We start from the raw sequence: 22,552 nt of genomic DNA on the forward strand, positions 1-22,552 counted from the left end.
GTCTGCAAGACATACCACCTGAACATTTTTAGGGTAGTAGTTCTTACAGTTCTTAAACACCTGTTCACTCCTCCTGGGTGGCACCAGGGCAATGTGGGTCCCATTAATAGCCCCTATCACATGTGGCACATGTGCGACAGCGTAGAAGGCTGCTTTCACAGTGGGCAAATCGTTACATTGGGGGAACCTGATGTAGCTGCCCATATGTTTGAGTAGGGCACATAGGACGTACTTCAAGACGTGGCTGAACATGGGCTGAGACATTCTGGCAGCCCAGCCCACTGTAATTTGGAAGGACCCTGAGGCAAGGAAGTGGAAGACTGCCAACACCTGTACTGTGGGTGTGATGGCATTAAGATGACGTATAGCAGGCCACAGATCAAGCTCCAATAAGCTCACAAGCTCCATTATGGTCTGACGGTTCAGCCAATAGCACTGGATGACATGCCGCTCCTCAAGGGTGGCAAGATCGACCAGGGGGCTGTAGACGGGTGCATTTCTCACCATCATTCTTCCACCGTACCTGGGAATAGGCGGGAGTAGCAATCATAATGTGCATTGAGGACTGTGTCAACGCAGTGGAGCTGTGCACAGGTTAAACATCCACGCCCCACCCCATAAACCCCTTCTATACACATTGTAGCTGTAAAATGGCAGCCACATGTCCTGCATGCACAGGACAGATGGAAGTGAGAGAATCCCGTTGGTGTAAGATGTCATGGCAGTAGGCGGGTGCAACCTCCGTGCAACTCCTCTTTGGTTAACATGGTTGCCTATGGGAGACATGAGCCCATGGCAATCACTGCTTGGGTTGACAGTGCTGTTCGCTGCGGCCGTGACCGCTATTTCATGTGCTCATGGTCACTTGACTCATGGCACTTGTGCGAAGAAGACCTTCACTGCATGTGCTGCTGTGTTCTGCCACTGGTAGCCAAGATGCCACGTGCTGCAGGGGATGGGGCCCCAGCCTTCTCACAGGAAGAACTAGAGAAGCTAGTTGAGGGTGTCCTACCCATGTATGCCCAGTCTTGGGGCACTAGGGCAGCAGGTGAGTCCACAATGATTGTACTGTCTGTGACTGGATACGGATGTGGATGGGGTCCATGGGATGAGGATGAGTGATTTGTGGAAGAGCCAGGCTGAGGGCTATGAGGCCAACTGGAATGTTGATATGTGCGCATGTCCATGAGATGTGCTGTGTACATTGCAGTCCCTTAGATGCCACGCTACATGATTGTCTCCTATTCTCCGTGTCATCCCTGCAGGTGAACGCACATCAGAAGAAGGGGATTTGGAGTGCCATCGCCAAGCGAGTGCGGACCCTAGGGGTACATGCCCAACAGAGTACCCACTGCAGCAAGCAGTGGGAGGACCTGAGACGCTGGGCGTGAAAGACCGGTGATGCCCAGCAGGGGACATCCTCACAACGAGGGAGGGGTGCACGTCGGACCCTGAACCCCATGATGTCCTGCATTTCGGAGGTGGTGTACCCTGAGGTGGATGGGAGCTTGAGGGCAGCACAGCAGCCACATTCACACTCAGGTCTTGTGGTGTGTGATAGATGCAGCCTGTGCAGTGTGTGAAGGCAGTGGAATGTGTGCTAGGTGGCTACTTTCGACAAGGTATGGGACACATTGAGGTTGGATGTGCTACATCCATGTGTGAAGATACCATGCAGGATGTGAGCTGAGGGAAACCGAAAGGAGAATCAATGACATGACAACTGTGATGTAGATGAGCTGGGTATTTGTTGTGGACAGGGATCCTGCATCTGGAGTTCACATACATTGTACTCCCAACTATCTAAACTGTGTTGCTGGGGCCATATCCCTATTTGCTGTCTGCTGGCATGTGGCGTATGTGTAGTTTGCGTAGTCTGAGGTTGCACATCACACAGGTAGATGTGCATGGGTTATGTGGATGTGCAAGTATGCCTCCAAATACTTTGGGTCTTGTGACCGTGAGGAGACATGGTCTAATGGGCTGGTTCCGCCATGTGTTGAGGGTATGGCTTTCATCCTGTGCAGGATTGGATGTGTGTCAGCATGAGTGAAATTCATGTGCATGACAGAGGTGGCACGCATGGGCTGCTATTGGAGTTGCATGTGTGAGTGAAAGCATGGCAGTTCATGACATGGCATTGGAGTATGTTGTAGTGAGTTGTGTGGGGCTCTTGTGCTGGCATTGACCATTTGCTCCCTGTCTCTCTTTCTCCCACCCTGTATGTCACTGTATCACCCTCCCTCCCTGTCCTCCTCTGTCTTTGTGTGCAGCAGCATCATCTGGCAGAGGAAAAGGTGCACCGGCGAGTGGGGAAGCTGCATCCCATGGGATCTAGGAGGCTGACACCAGCAGAGCAGAGGGGACCAGTGGGACAGAGGGTGAGGGGAGCACCATGGGGGAGACATGATCAACTACACCATCACCCGATTCTACCTCCGATAGCGACTCCCTGGTGGTTGCGGAACCTTCAGGCCTATGCCTGCACCATCCATGTCCACCACCCCCCTTACCAGCACCGCCCTCCCTGTAGCTCCCCACCTGGTTGCCCATGCCCGCTCACCCAGGAGGGTAGGCATCTCCTTCGCTGCAGGCACCTCTGCCTTGCCCCAGTCAGCCCTGCTGCCCTCAATGAGGAGGCTATTGGCCTCCTGAGGTCCATCTCTGTTGGGCAGAGGACCATTGTGAATGCCAGACAGGGACTGGCATCCCAGGTGCAACAGTCCAATGCGTTCCTGGAATGCATTCAGGGTGCCCTGACTGCCCTTCAGAGATCGTTTCAGGCTCTGGCCTCCTCATTGATGGCAGCCAGTGTTCCTTCTTTTTCCGTCCCCCCTCCAACTACCTGTTCCCACTCCCATATACCTCTCCCATTTCCCATGCAAAGCACACCTTCATTTCAGCATGCATCCCCTCCAACAGTCCCAGAATGCAAGGACCATCACATGCACCACAACTGCCACCACCGCCATGCACACAGACACCATTCAGATGCACACACAACAACTACCACTCCCTAGACTGACTCCCCCACCTCCTCCCCCTCACAGTAACTTTGCCACTCACACATTCAGACACCACATCATCATTCCCTGGTCCAGACACATGTTTCATCACTGCCACCATCACCCCAACAGCAGACCCCCATGCATGCACCCATACACCACATCCGCACGAACCACAACAGTCAGTACAACCACATGCAGCACATCCACCCTACCTGCAGACACCAACCCAACATTCACTCACACTTTCCCCTGCCATCTCCCTGTGTCTCTTCCCCTCCTCCTCCCAGTACACATATACGCCCACACTCATCCACCCAACATACACCCAGCACAGACGTCATACACCCACGCACCAGCACCCAAACCACATCCACATACGCACCTGTCAACCATCCCCTCTCCCTCCACTCCCAAATGCCTTACCCATGACCTACCCGCTGCCCCTAAAAAATGATACCTCAATGAGTTTTCTCTTTTCCCGTCCGTTGGTCCAGTTCCTGTCCCCCCAATGCACTGCTACCCTAGCCTGACCAGTGCCTTCCACCTCACTGTCCTTCTCTAGTCTGAGCCATACCCCACAGGCTTCAGTCTGCAGTGCTGACACTATAGGCACACCTGCCCCTCACACCTCCAGCCCTGGTACCACTCCATCTGCCTCCCCTGCTGTTGTGGCCTCTACTGCCATCCCACCCAAGAAGGCAGGTAATTGGGACAAGCCTAAGATGTCCCCCCCGAAGCGAGACAGTAAGACGGGGAAGCCTGGTGGGAGGAGGAGGGACCCCCCCATCCAACGCATGATAATCACCACATTCCTGAGGTGCCTGCATGCCCATTGATGCGCCTGCCGTGTGGAGGTCTGCGCATTGCAGTCAGGAGTCAAGTTGGGCAGTCATTAAATTCCCTGTGTGCCGGGATATTTTGACAGTGATGCACTGGCCCTTGTGGCATTCTATACATAGTTTTATTCAGTATGCTTTTATCCATACAAATAATATTCATCTGAAACAGCACCATTGGTGTCACTGCTACATCGCTTGTCCTGGCTTTCCTTGCGCATGTGTGTGTGGTGATTGTGCGCTTGTGCGTGTGGGTGTGTACTAAGGTCCTTTCATCCAGTGTGTGCTAGGCTGGGGTACTTACGGTTGGTGTCTATGTCAGTATCGCTGTTCCTTGATGTCAATGGCCAGCAGGAGCTTTCAGAAGCCTTGCAATTCGCGTGCCATGATGCCAAAAGATGTGCGTGTGTTCCAGAAGGTTAGTGCTTCCTTTCACGTTGTTCGTTTCTGCCATGTTTTTCAGGGCGGTTCTATCGTGTCGGAAGTCCAGGCGGTGTGCAACCTCGTAATACAGTGGTGGAAACTGTCTCACCACTGGCCTGAAGGGGCCTTCCACCGGCAACAGCGGTCCATCCACAGTGGCAGTCTGGACGGAAACTCATCTGTGCTCTGCAGGTGCCTTCCCAGTACTCGTAATATGGCGGCCTATAACGTCGGGCCTGCGGCAATGCAACCGCCATCTCCAACACGGCGGTCCACTGACCGCCAAACTCATAATGAGGCCCTTAATTACTAATGGATCTTTTTGGTTGAGCGATTCATTTTACATTTCAAATCCTAATGAGTTGGATGCAGGTTAAGCTACATTGAGGGGTGAAATGATTTAATCTGCACAGAGTTCATAAATCAATCATGTTCAATGAATTTAGATATCAAATGTGCACTGTTCTAAAAAATGAAGCAGGTCACAAAATAAATGGTCAATTGTTTATACAGAATTCCCTTTGAAGTGCTTGGAGTTTCAATAATCCCCTGCCCTGGTTCCAGGCTGGCTGCATGAACAATGAAGGGGTGGCAAGTTGAAGGGTTTTGGGGTATCTGTCAGAAAACCCTGCAGATTGAAGGAACTGTCTGCAAACCCATGACAAATGCAAAGAAGTGGCCATCTAAACTGGGCAAGTAAAAAAAAAAAAATTTGTGGGCACGGACAGCATCAGTGTCTGGTGCCTGGTGTCTGAAACATCCAATGGAATCCAAACTAACCAGCTAATCTCTGGGGGTAACTGCTGGTTAAACTAGAATGCCATATTTACATGGCATAAACAGTTGCAAGTATGTAACTGGGATCCGATCTGGTGGTGTTCAAGTAATTCCAATGGCGATGGTACTCGCTGGTCCTTGGGTACCCAAATGACCACCAAAGCCAGCAACTATTGAGCAGGAGACAATATATTTATTGAGGTAGGAGCCAGGAGTTAAAATGCAAATATCTCTGGAACCACTTATTCAGGGATGGGGGTCCATGGCCTTGGACTCTGGGTGAACATCTCTAAGTCTCTGAATCCAGCTAGGTAATGCTCACGACATCTTGGGCCTGCATGATTGAGCATGCAGACTCACTGATGGGTCAGTAGTGTCAGAGACGAAGCCGGCTCACCCTCATGACTGCAAGAAGAGTGACTATTCTCCTGTGATCATTAGCGAGGTGCAGCAACGGAGTTTGATATAGGTGACTTACTGAATATTTAGCTAGCAGTAATCTTGTGTCATGGAGTTTTGTAGCCCAGTGCTGGTTCCTACAGATCCTCACAGTCAGCTCTGACATGGCTGTCAGGTACTTTTTGCCTTATGAGAAATGCAATCCTGTTACTTCCCCATAGTTAGGCAGTGTTCTTCCGTCAAACATTTGTCACTGCCACACTTCTAGCAGGCTCTTGGAACAGGGCAGCTAGCAGGATTTGGTCAATGAAACACAATGGGGGTCATTTCGACCTCAGCGGTCTTTTCACAAGACCGCCGAGGGACCGCCGTGCTGAAGACCGCCAGTGGTGGCGGTCTTCCGCTCAACGTATTATGAATGCTGGCAGCTCTCTGTCCTTTTCCAGACAGAGAGCCGCCAGCAGCCATACTGGCGGGCGGCGGGGAAGTGGAGGTTGCTCCACCGCCACGTCAACAGAACATCGCCCACTGAATCACGTTCTGTGATTCGGCGTGGCGGTGTTCTGTTGACGGTGTGGTGGCGGCGGAGCAGCCCCCATGGATCCCGTCCCCTCCCGGAAGATCAACGGACAAGGTAAGTTTATCGCCCGGTAGGGGATGGGGGTGGGGGGTGTTGTGTGATGTGTGGGTGCATGTGAGTATGTAGAGGGGGTGTGTGAGTGCGTGTATGCATGTGGGGGTGTAGTGTGAACGGAAATGTGTGCGTGTCTGTCTGTATGTATGTCTGTATGGATGTGTGCATGTATGTCTGAATGAGGGTGTGCGTGTATGACTGTGTGGGTGTCTGTTGGCATGTTTGTTCGTGTGTGTGCAGGAATGTGTGTTGGTGGTGTCTGCATGCGTGTCGGGTGTGTGTCTGTGTTGTGATGTCGGGGGTAGGGGTGGGGAGGGGGTCCTGCCACCTTTGGGGGGTGGCAGGGGTGGTGTTGGGGACAGACTCGGGGAGAGGGGGGGGTGGCGGAGACCCCTATCAGTGCCAGGGAAGGAATTTCCTGGCACTGATAGTGCTTACCGCCATGGATTTCATGGCGGTTCCAAACCGCATGAACTCCATGGCGGTAAGCCGGGTCATGATACCGCCGGTGGTCTTGTGACGGCCGCCGGGCTGGAGACCCAAGTCTCCAGCCCAGTGGTCGTCTCCGCCATGGCGGTCTGATCGGAGAAGTGGCGGATGACCATGGCGGCAACCGCCATGGTCATAATTCAAATTTTTTTACCACCAGCCTGTTGGCGGTAAAAGCGCCACTTCTCCGTCAACCGCCAGGGTCGTAATGACCCCCAATGCTTCTAACACACCAGATGTTGAGAGATCATGAAATTAAATACTGGACAAAAGATGTTGGGACATATTTATTACAGGGGTTGCGTCGCTCTTTCAACATGCAACGCCCAAAATATGATTTGTGAAGCCACGCAAGGCCTCCTTGTGGCCCTGCATGGCCTGATATATCCTGATTAATGCAATGCTATGCAAATTAATGTTTTGTGATAATGTGCCCCAGAAAGGCATTCCATGGGTGTTCCCACACAACATCCATGGATTTTGGTGCATTCCCAGATTCCCGAGATGTAGTAGAGCTAGCTATGCATCAAAATCACCTTCTCAGGTGAGGCATAATAAGGAGAAATATCTTTATTTCTCCTCATTTTTTCATTTTCTACATGTTGTATTCTGCGGTACACAGAAAAAAATGAAATGCCTCCGAGGATTTTTTGTGCTGGTAGGTGTTAATTCCTGAACAAAAACAATTCTTACAACACAGGCACCCTTGCACCAAAATGACATGAGCACAGGGACTAAAGCAGGAATGCATTGCATTCTTTGAAATACGGTGCATTCCTGCCCTTTACTTGTCACACAGTGCAGCAGGGTGACTTACTGCACTGAACTGTGTGACTTGGCCACTTATATACTTGCCTTACCAATTTGGGACGCTCTCCTCCACCTTGGAGAGGCCTTTAAACTGCATGATCAGTGGATACTTGCTTCATGTCCTCTTCCTCCAGTGGTTTGAGAAGGTCCAAGAGAAAAACTGATTGGTCCAAGTCAGCGGGCCATAATTTCCATGGATTCAGATAAGGGCAAGAGGCATGGGAAGGGCTGGCAACACTAATGAGAAATCAGTGAATGTACTTCAAAGAAAGCAAAAATGATCTTGAGCAGGAAGAAGGGAATGCAACGTGTAATTGCTTGCCCCTAGGTCTTGTTTGGACATTGGCACCATTAAATAAAGTCATCCACCTTCTTGATCCACCCACACACCCACACCCACACACACACCCACACACACACACCCATACACACACACACACACACACACACTCTACAATGGCATCCCCCACTCATTCATTCAAATGCACACACAGAAATTGCAGTCAACCACAAACATATACACATACAGGAGACTGCCATACATGTGGCATACATGATGGAGTTCAAGGGCCCTAATTAGAGAAGGCTAAATAGACCTTTTACAGAGGGGACACCAGTAGTCATCTGAGAAAGGTACAGGTAAATAGGCCTGCCTCTTTACTAAAATTATGCTGACACCAGTCTCTCTTAATCTGGGTAGAGAGGGCAGTAGTAACTCTCTTGAAGAGGGGTGCGCCTTGAGTGGTCCTGTCACCTGAGAGATGTAGTGTATTTGATATCACACATGTTAGTTCCCCCGAGGTCCTGGGTGGACTCTAGAGAAGATTTAAGTAATTGGATGGCAGATGTTAAGGTATGGTTATAAAAGTTATGGCGCAATGCTGGAGAGCGTGATAGTATGTTGAAGAATAAAGATGTGGGGCACAGAGCTCCTTGTGTGGTGAAGCTTCTTATCCTCAAATAGCCAAAGTATCAGCAATATACTTTGCACTATAAAATATGAGACCGATTCAGGACTGTGATAAGCCTACTCCGAAAGTAATGAAACGCCTGGATGACTGATGTTGAACACCCCGTGTAGTATAAACAAAGGTACACTGTTCCAAGTATGCTCTAATGACCTAGGCGACCTAAAATCTCTGGAGCAAGAGCCCTCAAGCATCACAATGGATGACTAGCATCATCATCAGGAAATGCTCCTCGCCAGGCCGGCACTGCAACGCCTGACGGACTCCCCGAAAAAGGGGGGCTCTATAGTAACTATTTCTTTTGATGTCCTGTAGAGATCTCTAAAATAGATGATTTCCAGGGCCTCAGTTATGATGATGAGATGGTATCAGCAATTTTGCAGACACCTTCCATCCTCAGTAGTGATGGGTCTGCCCCCACGGGTAGTCTAAAAACTGATTGGGATAAATTATCTACCCTGAAACGAGAACTAATAAAAACAGTCATGCATGGTACAATCATGACTGAATACTCACGCGCTAACATCGCGCCTACCGGTCTTCATGTATCCAATATACCCCAGATATTTTTACAGGATTTGGCTTTTAGAAAAGACTGGGCACAGATAGCCTGGAAGTGCACCAGAGATTAGCTGGTTCTAATTATTAACACTTCCAAACGTCTGGCTGACACTATAACCATCCAAATTAGTGCTATAGAGAACACCTTGAAAACTACTGTTACTTTGACAGCTTTTAAAAGCCGTCTTTCTGAAATTACTGCTGAGCTCAATGAGTCTAAGGAGTTTTTAACTCAACAGAAGATTACTAAACTCCAGAAGGACATTGTAAAATTCAGCAGAGAGAAGGTCTACCCATATATTAAGGATGACTACGATGTGGACAACCAATCACGGTCATCAGATGAATCCACCTCTTCTTATTAAAAAAAAAAGTAATTTCAGCAGTGCTTCCTCGTCTGATGGGTGGAGCACAGATGATAATCAGCCCCAAACTTTTTTCAATTATCCTCCGTACCCTGTACATCAACCCATGCCCTGGCAATCACCTTATCAATTTTTTCAGCCATGCCCAATGATGCCATTCGTGCCTTTTTTAGGCCGCAGGCGGGGCAGAGGCAGAGGCAGAAGGAGAGGAAGAGGCAGACATATCCAGTGGTCCAGAGAGGAACCCCAGATGGTTACCAGGAGTCAAGTAAAAAACCCTCCGGCGAGAACATAGTTGTTAATCTATCAAGTAGACAGCTCACAGAGGATGAAACTAATGTGCTTAATAGGGGTCTTGGGTTTGTCCCTACCCCCAAGGAAGATTTCTTCTGCCTACACATTGAACTTGCTCAATTTTTCCGTAAAATCCGCTTACACTTTTTTTTCAAGGACAAACCAGGAGAACCACAAATGGCTGACTCAGGTCTAAAAAAAACCCTCAGTCTTTGTCCCACCACCTGTAATGATGCCTAGTGAAGTTTTGACCCTTGAAAAAGCAGTACTTACTGATTTAAACAAACTGCGTCCGAAACATCCATACATTAATACTCCTGCAACTCCGTTGAATATTGGAATTTATATATTTTTTTGAACTGATAATGTGCTAATTGGGCAGCAGGAAATTACTTTTCCTTTCAACTCATAAATACACCAACTGAGAGACTGCCTTTCTTTGATGTCATTTCCCCCTACATTACTATTAAAGACTGCTGAACTGGATTTTTGTTGTGTACTGCGCACTTAGTGCATTCAACTAGGAGATATTTCACATGTGGGATCTTACCAACATACAGTACTCCTACAAATGAGAAGAGGGCTTTGCTATCTTTATCATCCGACTCTACCATTAACATTAAGCAGGCTGACAAACACAGACGTGAATGCTTAAGTCTCTTAAGTGACTCTACTTATTATGCAAAGATAAGGAGTGATCCCACTGGAAGATTACAGATTCAGATTTGATGCATCATTGAAGAAGCTAGGAATAATTTGTGGATTTCACCAAAAGAGGCTGAGTTCCTTGACACATCTCATCCCTGGATTCCGTATTTCTACTGTCTACCCAAGATTCACAAAGGCAAATTGCCTCCTCCTGGATGCCCCATTGTATCCGGGATAGGTTCAGTTTTAGAACCATTGTCAACTTTTTGTGACCACTTTTTACATCCACTAGTGAGGAGTTCCTCGATTTACCTGAAAGACACCAAAGATGTCCTTAATCTAATTGAAGCCATTAATGACTCGGATACTGTACAGGGGATTATTACCCTGGATGCTGAAGCACTGTATACTAACATTCCACAAGAAGCTACTTTACAGGTAGTTGAATCAGCTCTTCAGGAAGTGTCGCCGTCACTATCCACTCCCATATCTGTCATTATGCAATGTGCTAGACTGGCCCTGACAGAGAATTTCTTCCTTTTTGGGGATCAATTTTACCATCAGATTTGAGATACGTCAATGGGTAGCACATTTGCACCAAGTCTAGCCTGCTTATATATGTATGACTTTTAAAAAAAGCACATTTTGCTACCAGTCAATCCTTATCACAATTACATTAAATTGTGGCAATGTTACATCAATGACATTTTAATCATATGGCAGGGCTCTTTGACAACTGAAGACAATTTTACATCCTGGATCAATACCCTTGATCCTTTTTTTTAAATTCACTGCCACCGTATCTGCCACACAATTACCCTTCTTAGACCTCATGATTACCATCAACAATGGAAAATTGTCTACCAGTATTTATCATAAGCCAGCTGACCGCAACTCTCTTCTATTGTACGAAAGTCACCATCCGAAAGCCCTACGGGATAACTTACCTGTGGGTCAGTTCCTACGGTTGAGACGTAACTGTAGTTCCTCGCATGAGTTTGACCATCAGGCTGATTCTCTCCAAGTGAAACTGTTGGAACGTCATTACCCTTCCAGAATTGTTAACCAGGCACTTAAAAGAGCTAGGAATAACAATAGGGATGCTTTGCTAGCAACCATTGAAAAGGGGCCTCAGACCAGACTAATATGTGTGTCTACTTACACTCCTGGATCCAATTTAATTAAGAAATTGATCAGTAAAAGATGGCCAATTCTTACTAGTGGGGGTTGTGAAATTCCAGGACCCCTTTTTGCATTTAAAAGCACCGCTCACATCAAGTACAATGTGGCCCACACCAGTCCTCAACTTCCACGTAATATCCCCACTCAATAGATGCTATGGGGTCTCCCCCCAGTAGAAGGTCACCACCCCTGTGGAAATTGTAATGTGTGTTCTCTTACTAAGCACCTCATGACATTGAATCTAGATCCCTTCGGGACCTGGCGCCTTAAGAAACATACCAGCTGCAATACCAGGAATTGCATCTACATGATTACGGGTCCATGCGATTTACGTTATATTGGCATGACAACAAGGCCAGTTAAGATACGCATCAATGAACATAGGTGTAATATCCGATGCAATAGAATTACTACCAAACTTAGTATGCATTTTTTGGAAACATCACACTCGCCCGATGACCTTTGGTGGGTGGTGGTTGAAGCACCTAGAGTCAGACCAGACGATTCAAGGTCCCTATTTAGGCCTGAACAAAGATGGGTGTTTAAATTAGGGACCCATTTACGGGGTTTGAATGATGATATCCCCTGGACTTCACTCTCATAATAATAACGATTACCCATTAATTCCTTTTTTGAATAGTATTCATTTTGTACACACCAATTGTTTCTGATATACTGTACCCTATTTGTATTCCAGTATATTATTTTTACCTTAGTGAGTAATAATTAGTTTTATGTCACACATGTGCCTTCCAATTATGTTCCTAACAAGATTTGATTTAATGGTTCCCTTTGTGCGGAGCTTTTACCGGCTTGCCGTCATATAACACTGTAAACAGTGGGAAGATAGTCCTTCCTTTATTGTTATGACTCCCGGCCCCACTAGGCTCGTAAGGGAGTCCGTCCTCGATGACTGTGCGTCAGAGACGCGCGTAAGCCAGAAGAAGCGGTTTCTTCCGGTTCTCGCGGCGTCTTCAAGTATCTCTGACAGCGCCCGTCTCAGTCTACTACGGTACGCTGTTCCAGAGGGTAGGTCCATAACGAAGGACCATTAACCAGTGCGTGAGTACCTCTGTTTTTGCATATACGGGTTCTTTTTATTTTTGCCGATATCACTGAGGATCTTACCTAGAGCAGGATTACTTCTGCTTTCTGCCCCTCGCTGAACAATGCCGGTTGACAAACCTCGAAATCTCAGTTATGTATATACATTGATGTGGTTTTATCGGGGAGACTCTCTATATTATATTGCCTTTTTTACTACAGTGTGTGGTTTTTTCTGGGTTTTTTAAATTTAAAAGCCTAATATGTGACAGACTATACTTTTGACACAGATAACCTTTGTTGGAGCACAAGTATGTTGATCATTTCTCGTTTATTACGCACAGTGTTAATTGGAGTCCTTGGAACGTGCCTCCCAAGGAGCCTGTTCCCGACTAGGGGATGGTAAGCTTGACTCATTACACTCTGTCTTTGACCCATCACACATGCATTTCACTTTTACACCTCTTTAACCACATTTTGGGTATTGTTGGTGTGTGTCTTTTTAACCTTTTTGTTTTCTAGGGCGAATTAACTCTGACTTAGCTAGTTGACTTAAATGTAAGTGACCCGTTTTTCTAAACCCTAAATTAAGGTTTTTCTGTATTTTGGAGAAGAGTTGATTAAATGTTTTGATTTTGGTCCTGATGAAGCGTCATTGGATCCGGTTGGACCGTAAGACGCGAAACATGTCGACCCTGCTTTAGGGGTACTATAAATATTATAGTCCTCTGTGGTTTGTTGCTCTTTGAGAGTAATTGAGCATTATAACTCATTTAGTTACTTTCCTGCCTGTTTTTAATCTTGGTCTTCATCCTTTTGTACTGATTAAAATTATGATGTCTATTACGAGATGAATAACCAATTTTAAGTATATTTTTTCTGTTCTCTCCTACATACACTGGTGCCTGAATACAGTCATCTCCTGTCTGTATAGTTTGAACCCACCAGTCACTATCAGAACAGTACGGCTAAGAGCCCCCCTTTTTCGGGGAGCCCGTCAGGCGTTGCAGTGCCGGCCTGACGAGGAGCATTTCCCGATGATGATGATAGTCATCCATTGTGATGCTTGAGGGCTCTTGCTCCTGAGATTTTAGGTCGCCTAGGTCATTAGAGCATACTTGGAACAGTGTACCTTTGTTTCTACTACTATAGTTGGGAGATTGTACACTTGACCACATAACCTCCCGGTCCCTTCCCCCCTTTATTTAGAACACCCCGTGTAGGCTGCTTTTGAGGAAAGTTATGTGTTTTAAGCCAATTACTGCTGATGTGCCTAGGAAACAGGCTTCGAGAAAAGGGGTCTTGGTACTGGTCAAAGAGAAACAAAAAGGAAAAACAGTCACTACATTTGCAGTCGATCCTTTGAGGGTCATGACTTGCAAAGGATGTATGGTAACGGTGCATTTTTTCAGAAAATCCATCACACAGGACTCGTTAAACTTTAAGCATCTACCTTAGTGTTCGTCAGCTCCTGAGATCGTTGGTGAGGCTACTCCACCTGAATGCCCAGATCGTACACCTGAGCCCATGCCCTCAATATCCGATGATGATGCACCTAAACTACCTCATACCAGTAGATCTGGCAAATCAGTGCAAGCACCTCTACGGCTCATTGAGGAAATACAATGTTAATGTTGTTTGAACTTTTGTTTAAAAATGAGGGAGATGTAGTGTTTTTGATATCGTGCACCCTAGAATCATCGAGGTCCTGCATGGACTCTAGGCAGGAATTACATAATAGGATGAGTGGTGTTAATGACTGGTCATAAAAGTCATGACGCAGTGTGCAGAGAGCACAACAATGTTGAAGAATTAAGACATCAGATATGGAGCTCCATGTGTGGTGTGTTCACTTCCATGCTCCCAGGCTGGGAAGAACGCTACTAGAGCCAGAATCTATAGTCTCAGTCAAGTAAACATGAGTAACCTCAGTGGGATCACATAATTCTTGAGTTCATGAGGGGAAAAAATGAAAGTCTTTTGAAAAATAGAACAGAGCAGGACAGTGCAGCTCAACTTTCCTGAGCTACGCATCAGAGTTCAAGCTCAACGGAAAGAGAGGCAAGAGAAGTGGGTATTTAGAGAGCAGGCGAAGCCGACAGGAAAGGGTGGATGAAAGCTGAAGTGGTCAGAGGAAGAGAAGGGAAAAGGAGGGATAACGCATGACTGTGTAGAGATCTTCCGGAAAGACTATTAGGGAGGGGCTGGTAGAATTATGCATAGACAGAAGAGGTGAAAGTTCATTTTGTGATTGGACTTTTTGTCACTGAAGAGCGTAAATAAACCTCAACATCACATTATGGCAAAAGTAAAAACTTAAGGACAGCAATTACAGTAAGAGTGAACATTGCCCACTTGGGACTTTATTACAACTGTGGCACATTTTCCTTGCTTGCACTAGGTGCACCTTTCATAAGGTGAACACGCTGCAAACAAGCAGCGTGCACCATATTTGAATGAATGTGCTGCCCTCAGGGAGGCAGCAAACTTGCTCTCCCCACAGGGCAAAGAATTCAATTGAAATCAAGAGCAGTTTTGAAATAGCCATTCTGTATCTCACTGTGCATGTGGCAACCCACCTGCAGTTTTAAGAGGGATGAGAGATCCCCTTGCAGGTGGTTGCAGTAAGTGACTGCACCCACCTACAGGGGGATGTCTGGGGGTCCATATGACCCCCTTCTCCTGTTCCAGAGGGCCGCCATCAGGAGGCACACTGACAGTGTGCCATCTTTTTGTGTCATGTTGTCAGTGTGCATCCTGATGGGTTTGGTGCCTTTGCCTTAATGCCTGCATCTATAATACTGCATGGGCGCAGAGGCAAAGAGATTCCTTCATTTGCATGGAGCACACCCCTATGTAGATGAGGGAATGCCTTCTGATGATAGTGCTAGCGCTATATGTGTGTCAACACTATCTGTGTTACAGAAGGGATCGCACAAGCACCTGCGGCCTCTTCTGTAATACCAAAATACCCTGAGGGTGTGCAAAGCGGGTGTAAACACCCTTTGTGTCTCCGGGGCACTTTGTGTAATATGGCCCCAGGGGTGTAAACCAGTTTAGTGTGTTAAGCGTGGCAATTAGTGTTTTGACTCTTGTTGGAAGGAAGTAATAGCAGCACTTGTCCAAAAATTAACCCAGCCCATTGTGACACCTCGATGACCCTTTAATCGTTTTACTTAATCAGGGTAGCTCCAATTTGTCCTGTACTCACAGTTTTGCTTAATCTTCTAAAGACACCATGTAACACTGTTTCTCCTGATGGCTTTAAAAAATAAGCACTTTGAGGCATATTTATGAACATTTTGCATCATCATTGTACCCCTCAGGCACCCTTGTTCCATAGTGTAAGGGTACCTCCATTGAGGCAGGGTTGCTTTTGTGCAGGAAGGCATACCTCCCTGAGCAAAAACAATCCTGCAAGGCATTTTCCTCTTTCTATGTGTGCTGCAGAATGCAGCCCAAACATCCACAGAGGGAAAAAACAATAAGAAATAAAAATATTTTTCCTTGTTACGCCTCACCTGGGGAGACGTAACACTTTAGCCTTGTGTGGCTTGATAAATTTAAATTAGGGTTTGCATCGCCCTTACACCCCCTTGCGTCATGCAAATGTGATGCAAAATGTTGATAAATATACCCCATGTTTATTTTATATAGCAAAGGATTCACCAATTTACACAGCATCCTCATGTTCAATGATCTTTATATTCCTGTTGCTGATTTGACTCAGAATGGAGGAAGATGCTATTGAAGACTAGGTCACAAAACCCTCAGTTCTAAAATGTGTCTTCATCGTCGTACAATGCACCTCTTTATGCTTTTTGATTCTGAGTATTAGGGCCTGAATTAAAGTACGTCTGAAGGAGTTACTCTTTCAGACGGATATCCTGTCTGCTGTATTATGATTCCATATTATATTATTGAAGTCTTAATATGATGGACTAGATATCCGTCATGTTTGCGACAGAGTAACCCATCTGCCAAACTCTAAATCAGGCATTCAGTCTCTGTTATTTCTATAATGTGGTTCCTGTTCCTTTTTAAAGTTTTGTTGTCCGCTATGACCTACTCTATAAGGTCTCCTTTTTCCTAGTTTTGGTTTATATCATATCGGTTAGGCTGACCACCTCTCTCCAGGTCATTTTGGACAATGTTTCCAATCCTGGACGTTTGTGTGATCACCTCATGCATTCTAGGTGTTGTGGTCTTGTTTTACTTCCAGTTAAGTAATTAAAATAATCTGCTTAAATTTATGATAATAACCTCGATGTGGGCGACATACAAACCCTAACCAACTAACCTTGACTAATGTGAGGGTCATTGTAAGGTTTCTTAGTTCAGTGGTGTCCATTACCCAGTAATGCTTAAAAAATGAAAAAACAATACTATATGTGTGAGTAAGCCACAAAATCATGGCACAGAACACCATAATGTATGATTGCATAGCATAATACACAAACATTGTCTAGAATTCCCAAGTTCTTACAATTAGAAGTAGTACAGCATCTAATATTGAAGTTGGACAATGATAACAACATATTTTGCAATGATGCCAAAAAACAGTTTAAGGTGTGGGGTTGGTTGCTTCTTACTATATCATTTTTTGCAAATGTTCATATGTTGTTATGAAATTCCTTTTTTAATATGGTGAAATATTAAAGTAAATTCAAATGGAAACCAAACACACTATCCTCCAGCTAAGCAATGTGGATGAATATGTGCTGTTTTTGTGTGCATATAGCACTTCATTTTGGAATTATGCTCCCTCTAAGCGCTGGAAGAGGCGATATTATTTTCAAATTTAGATGCTCATTATAAGAAGGTTGTGAAAATTGTACGCCTACTTTTCCCCTTGTACATTTGGCAGTATTTGCACAGTTTAAAGAAAGGAAAATTACAAAAAAATGGGCTCTAAAACTGCAGTTCAGCATCTTCCAATAAACATTTGTTATTTCAGCACCAAGATACCCTTTATGGTGAATGTGCACTGTAAAAATCCATATGTTATGTTAAGTTGTGTTATGTTATGTTTGTCATGTTATGTGTTGTTATGTTATGCTGTAGCATCCCTCATTCCAACATCAACAAGCATTTGCAATGCAATGGGTCTCACGTTTACTCGAGTTCAATCAATCAATCAATCATAGAATTTGTAAAGCTCGCTACGTACCCTGTGAGGGTTTCAAGGCGCTGGGGGGGGGAGAGCAGGTGTTACTGGTCGAAGAGCCAGGTCTTGAGGAGTCTTCTGAAGGTGAAGCTAAAGCGATCAGCTTTGTAAACTCTTAACCAGACTTTCCTTGCCACATAAACTGAAAAGTAAAACAGTTTCACATAAGTGAGCCGACGGCCACAATAAGTGCAAAGCTAACACACAAAATTAAACAGAACTTTGCTCGCAGTGAAACATATGGGCAAAAGTGCAATTATCCATGTAACTGGCAAAAGCGCAATTATCCATGTAGTAGGGTCAATGTCATGCAAAGCGTTCTACTACTGCCCAGCAAAATTGCACTACCTATGAAATAATGAGAAAAAATTAGTGCAGAAACCATACTGAAAACACGGAGCCTTGTGTGTTTTCAGTGGTTTACCGGTGCGCTCGAGGTAGGCTAAACACCACGGAAAAGGCATGATGTAGGCATGCCTTTCACTAATTAAATCAAGCTAACTTTAAAAGGCAATCCCACAAACCAACAAAACAGATGGGCTTGACATGGGCGTGGTTGCAAGCCCACAGAGAGATACCACACAGGGACAGAGCACTTTGCGCTAGGCATTAAAACAGGCAGTAATACCACACTATTACCAGCGGCCTGCAGAATCCCCCTTTATTTCCCTCCCTCAAATATGCAGAGCAAGTGGCATCAAACACACCATTACCTGAAGTACTAGTACCTTCAGAGAGGGAAAATAATTGGTGTTATTAGGTTTTTTATTTGGAAGGGGAGGGATAACGTGTGGAATTGTGCCAATTTCTGCATGTTGTCTTTGGTATTCCACTTGGAGACTTCAACAGCTTCCAATAGTGTAATGGCTGCACTCATAGTTTGGATGGGCCTGGTAATTTTCATTATCTGGTCCCATTGTAATTAACAGGCCACTTGTAGTGAGTGCCATGGTCTTTCAGGCTGTAATTCTGACAGTGGCAGCTGGTGATGGGGCGTAAAATTATGAGTACGGCTTGTATGCAGCGAATGAACTGAGCAAGCTTAATGGACAAACGTGGGGTCCAGGGTGAGTCCTCCTCCCAAGAAAAATGTGAAAAAAGATTAACAAATGGTACATTTGAAAGGAAATAAATTTGGTAAGAAAGCAAGGTTTATAGAGCAGTATGAATGTGAAGTCTTGAAATATTAAACACAATAAAAACTTCTTCATATCCTAATGCATTAATATACTCACCCTTTACTTTAATATGCAAAATGTACACTGCAACAACTTCAGGCTCTTTTAAGTGGGTGCTTGCCCAGTGTCTTGCACTGCATGCAGTATCAACTTTGGAAGAAAATGCTCTAACCAGGCGTCAGAAAGCACCCACAGCCACTGGCTGCAATCAGTCACACCGAAATATGTGCAGGCAGGTGTTTAAGTGGGATAAACAAAAGTGGGGGCTCTCTAAAAGGAACATGCAAAATACATTTCTGTGATTCCCATATTGGGCCATCCAACCTGTATTTTTCTTTCTCTCTGAGATGTTATTGCATCCAGAAATATAACACAACAACTGACATACATCTAAACTACTTAGAAAAAGGGAAGGTGGTTGATGCTAATGTTGCACATCTGAAACAACACAGTTGATAGTCTTATAGTAGCAAAAAGCAAGTAGCGAATGGTGCAATCCTGGTTGAAAAACCCAACCACCAAGGGTTTTATAGGTACACAAGACCACAGGTGGACCAAAACTGGAACCATCTATGGTATGTGCTGTAGATACAAGATGCAAAGGAAAAAAGCACAACCAGGGCGCTCACAAAGTCAATAAAAAGTCCATAGAAGTCCAGTTGTCGGAGAAAATTTATTCTTTTGCAAGCAAGGCCTGATATAATGGTTCAAGAAGTAAGTGAGTCCATACATGAAACAACAGAAAGCAGCCAACACGTGTTTCATCCTATTTGGACTTTTTCAAGGCTGAAAACAAAATGAGAAGGGATCTATTTACAAATAATATACATTCATTGACAGTGAGTGCAAAGACACAGCAAACTGTGGACTCAGTTACACAAAGGAAAGAGGAATGCACAACCATAGTGCACATCCTTCAAAATTATGTACATACATAAATACTAAGAAATATTCATTAATAAATAATTAGTCAATCATACAGATGTCACTTTAGACTAAAAATGTAAGGTATATCAAGAAGATAGAATGGAGAAAAGGATGGTGGGAAAAGAATGCAAAGAGTCACCGTGTGTATTATGATACCTATTCCTGCAAAAAGACACAAATGCGAAGTGAGATGGTGCACTAATTAAATAAAGAGTGGGATAGCGCAGTGTCCAAAAAATAAAAAAAAATATATATAAAATACCTCAGAAGTAATGGTAGAGGAAAGGTGTTGACCATATAATATAATCCTGTTGGGATAGCACAACGTGTTATCCTATGTCTGTGAACAAATTCCAGCAAGGAGAAATAGGAAGGCAATGAGAGTCAGTAAATACAAAATCAATACCAATTCCACAGAAGTAACTCGAGGCAGCAAGCAAACTGAAAAGGACCTACCCAGATTGGGAAAGTTGCCGTATGGGGGTTAAAGTATGTCGTCAAAATCGGCGAGGGTTCAATTGCCCCTAAGAATAAGGAGAAGTGTAGAAATAGTCGGTCTACGAGATGGAAAGTTAAAACGTGACCAAACCCTGTGAGCATAAACCGTTGAAAAACAACTGTCACGTAGGATCCCTTTGAACACCTAGAAATTTATAATTAGGTTCCTCGAGAAGAAAAACACTTCTCATAAACCGCATATCAACCGTTAATAAACAACTATTACGTAGGATCCCTTTGAACACCTACAAATTTATAATTAAGTCCCTCGAGAAGAAAAAACAGCACCGCGTTCAGTGTGCATACTATGTCACTGTAACCCATAACTAACTGTTGACCATGAATGAAACTATGTGACAGCAGCCAACCAGTACACATAAAATAAATACCTGTGTTAATGTCCGTCCTAAAAGAAGAAACGGGAAATCCTAGATTAAGTGGTTACCGCAGCGTATGGTAACGCTCGTCCTATGTGCAAGACCCCGTTCTGAGTGGAGTGGCAGTGTATTGTATACGCGCCCTCCGAAATAGAAAAAGGACGGAAACTAACTTCCATGTGCAGCAAAGTAATACGAAGAGCTGGAAGAATGGTAGAGCAAGTTTATGGGCGCCATCTTAGGAGTATAAAGTAGCACGCAACCATGAACTATGTTAGAAAGTAAAGTAGAGGAGAGGATAAGTAGAGAGAGAACAGGTAATCGAGATACCCCCAACATGGAAAAAGCGGTTGACATAAAGAAAGGAAGGAGAGATGCATATCGAACACCAACAGTTGTTTAGAAAGTTTGAGAGAAGGTCTGATAAACTGAGTCAACAGAAAGAGAAAAACAAGAAAGAGCATGATGAAAAAACCAATGTGTAACAGCACAATTTAGCATGTTTAGTCAAGAAATGTATAAACGTACTGGATGACAACATATTCTACATGTGATGACAGTAAATACATATTATATAATTGAATCTAATGGCAATAAAATTAGCTGTACATACAATTAACTGTTGTAAGATAAGTTACACAGTTGAGAGGTGTATATATAGGATGTCATGGGACAAAAAAACACAAGTAATGAATACATCAAGAAAAAAACTGTATAATCCTGATTCCCTATGGAGAAGGGGAAAAGAAGGCACTGAAAGTATAACATTTTAAATCGAGTGAGGCACTGTCATTTAACAGAACAAAAAGTCGAAACATAGACTGATCCTGGAGGCATGGTACAGATGATAATGTAAATCTATTATAGAAACACATGTAGGTCCTTCTGTATATTAAGACCCTGTTCTACTGCTCGTAGCTTAATGGTCCATTCCTACACATAACGTCACGTTAGCTGAGAAAAAAGCCTTACTCGCCCTTGGTAGGTGTAAAGACATAGGGGGTGATTCTGACCCAGGCGGTCTGGAGCACCGCCGACAGGCCGGCGGTGCCCTGCAGGGCATTCTGACTGCGGCGGTTCAGCCGCGGTCAGAAGAGGCAAACCGGCGGTCTCCTGCCGGTTTACCGCTGCCCTTAGAATCCCCCATGGCGGCGCAGCTTGCTGCGCCGCCATGGGGGATTCTGACACCCCCTACCACCATCCTGTTCCTGGCGGTTCGGCCGCCAGGAACAGGATGGCGGTAGGGGGTGCCACGGGGCCCCTGGGGGCCCCTGCCGTGCCCATGCCAATGGCATGGGCACGGCAGGGGCCCCCGTAAGAGGGCCCCGCAAAGTATTTCAGTGTCTGCTAAGCAGACACTGAAATACGCGACGGGTGCAAACTGCACCCGTCGCATCCCTGCAACTACGCCGGCTCAATTCTGAGCCGGCGTCCTCGTTGCAGGGGCATTTCCTCTGGGCCGGCGGGCGCTCTTTTGGAGAGCGCCCACCGGCCCAGAGGAAATGTCTAAATGGCCGCCGTGGTCTTTTGACCGCGGTGCGGTCATTCAGCGGCGGTACCTTGGCGGACGGCCTCCGCCGTCCGCCAGGGTCAAAATCAGGCCCATAGTCATAAAGGAAGCGGATAAAGGTGGAAATATTGTTGTCATGGATAGAATAGACTACATATCAGAACTGGACCGTCAACTCTCAGACAGCACTGCATATGTGAAACATACCTCAAACCCGTTACTAGGAGTTAATAGTTGCATTCTACAGAAACTACAGATGTTTCTGAATCACAATCTAATTTCGGATATGGAGTTCAAATACTTGTATAACAACAAATCTACCATACTGTGCATATACATTCTACCTAAGATTCACAAAACAGGTGTCTTTCCCCCTGGTAGACCCATTATCTCTGGCATTGGTTCCCCGACAGAGAAACTGTCAGAATATATAGAGATCTTCATACAGCCACTTGTC

Source organism: Pleurodeles waltl, chromosome 5 (genome assembly GCF_031143425.1).
Source record: "Pleurodeles waltl isolate 20211129_DDA chromosome 5, aPleWal1.hap1.20221129, whole genome shotgun sequence".
NCBI lineage: Eukaryota > Metazoa > Chordata > Amphibia > Caudata > Salamandridae > Pleurodeles > Pleurodeles waltl.